This window comes from Hyperoodon ampullatus (assembly GCF_949752795.1).
Source record: "Hyperoodon ampullatus genome assembly, chromosome: 18".
In the NCBI taxonomy this organism is placed as follows: domain Eukaryota; kingdom Metazoa; phylum Chordata; class Mammalia; order Artiodactyla; family Ziphiidae; genus Hyperoodon; species Hyperoodon ampullatus.
Window position 1 is genome coordinate 58,710,182 of NC_136931.1, and position 2,359 is coordinate 58,712,540.

General features: G+C 42.4%; 1 pseudogene across 1 annotated transcript; it reads right to left on the reverse strand.

The window, feature by feature from the left end:
• Nucleotides 1–1,224: 1,224 nt before the first annotated feature.
• LOC307066188 (large ribosomal subunit protein uL18-like) lies at nt 1,225–2,116 on the reverse strand (annotated as a pseudogene). The gene has a single exon. The product of its transcript is annotated as a large ribosomal subunit protein uL18-like (transcript).
• Nucleotides 2,117–2,359: the final 243 nt, after the last annotated feature.

A 2,359-nucleotide genomic window follows, 5' to 3' on the forward strand; every position in this document is an offset into this window, starting at 1 on the left:
GTAAAAATCGTTTTTTAACTGAAGTGTAGTTGATTTACAACATTATGTTAGTTTCTGGTATACAGCAAAGTGATTCAACTATCTACATGCTTTTCCATTACAGGTTGTTACAAGATAGTAAACATTTCCCTGGGCTGTACAGTAAATCCTTGCTCTTTATCTATTTTATATATGAGTGGTTATCTACCAATCCCAAATTACTCATTTATCCCTCCCTCCTTCCCCTTTGTACCATAAATTTATGTTCTATGTGTGGGAGGCTGATTCTCTTTTGTATATACATTCGTTTGTACTGTTTTTTTAGATTCCACAAGTAGATGACATCATATATTATTTGTCTTTTTCTGTCTGACTGTCTTTATGGAGTATGATAATGTCTTGGTCCATCCATGTTGCTGCAAATGGCAATGTTTCATTCTTTTTTATGACTGAGGAATATTCCATTGTACATATATACCACACCTCCTTTATCCATTCATTCATCTATGAAGACATTTCAGTTGCTTCCCTGCCTTTATGACCACTCCTTCTTCAACCCCAGTACTAATATACGTTCAGTAACAAGATGCATCCCAATTTTAGAAATGCTGACGTGTGAGGAAAATGTGCATGTAGAATAACTCTCCCATCCAGTTAGTTTTAGGAGAAATTCTGCGGGCAAAGTTCATACTTACTCTTGGGATCAGTGACAGCCCTCCTGATAACTCTCTAATGACCCACACGTGAATGCACTCAAGAGAGTTGATGAAAACATGAGGAATGTAGGCCTCAGCTTTTCCATGTGAGCAGATGGAGGCTGACGTTACCTAGTTAACAGAACCTGCAAATGAGAAAGAATTTTATCTTAATTGCCCAGCAATTGATTAGGGCAAGAGAATTTTATTTTATTTTGGAGCTTCCTTGGATGGTGGTAATCCAATTTTGAATCATTTTCCAAGGGCACTGTGAAAAGTGGCCCTATTTTGAGTTTTAGAGAGGGACCTCTGACGTCTGTCTCAGGGCGCCAAACCAGGACTGACCCGAGAGTGCAGGGGATTAGTATCACCACGAGAGGGCGCTCCAACACCACAGGAGCGACACAGCCAGCCGTGCTCCAGGCGGAAGGGAAACTGATTTAGTGTTGCCTGTAATGTTTTATTCATTTATTTATTTTTTCCTACTTGGTCAACAAGTTTATTATTTTCTTTATCTGAAAAATCTTCACAGAAATTGTGGTTTGGTTTATTAACTCTCAGCAGCCCTTTCCTGAACTCTAAGGAAGCTTGCCGCCTTCTGAGCCACCCTATCTTTCTTCTGGGCAAGTGACATTTTTGGACGGTTCCACCTCTTCTCTTTAACTTCTTTCTCAGGCTTCTTCTCATTCACTGATTCTCTCGTCTTGCAGCATGAGCTTTCTTATCCATCTCCTCCATCGTGTCTGGAGTTATGCTGTTCTTTATGTATTGAGAGAATTGTTTTTTGTAAGCGTCTCATCTCCTTCAATCAGTTAACACGTATCATCTGCAACTTTCTGCCCCAGGATGTGCTTTCGGTGTACCTCAGCAGTGAATTCTTTGCTTTCTGAACCATAACCAGGGTACCCTTTGGTACTGTGAGGGATAGACCAGCCTCCATTTACAGCTCCCTTCAGGGCCCCCAAAACTTTATCCCCAGTAGTAGTCCTGGGAAGCCCTGCATCCAAGTCACAGGTGAAGGCACCAGGTTGACCATCAATGCTTTCCACATTGTATTCATCTCCAGCCACCTCGACTTGGCCTTCATAAAGTTTGTCCATACCAAACCTATTAAGAAGGCTGCGGGCCAACAGCAGGCCAGTACAACATGGTGCAGCATAAGTTGTCCGGCCAACCTTCACGCCATACTTTGGGAGCTCGCAAGCATAAGCTGCACAGACTATAAGATCTCCTTCTATACGGGCACAAGCAATCTGACAAATGATGTCTCTATTGGCTACGCGTACTATCCTTCTGTATCTGGGTGTGTTGTACTTATTTTTATCTTGGATTACCAATCGTTTCCAAGCATAGTAGTCAGTTTTGCCCTCTCGCCGTCTTCTAAATTCCACTTGCTATCTCTTGAAGTAGGCCTTATTCTTGACAACTTTAACAGACCCCATCCTGTAGAACAGAGGCCCTAGGCGCCACGGAGCCGCAGAAGCAGCACGGCCTGGGGTGGGGGAGGGGAGAGCGCCTGTAATCTTTTAAATGACTCACCCCTGAGTAAAGCTGAGTAATTGAGAGCCAATCGAAATAATCTCAACAAACCATGGCATTACTCGCCACCTAGCAGAGTAGAAAAGTTCGGATATCTTAGTAAAGCACTGAGAAATACAAGTTTTAAGGACTGCAATGTTCTCTTA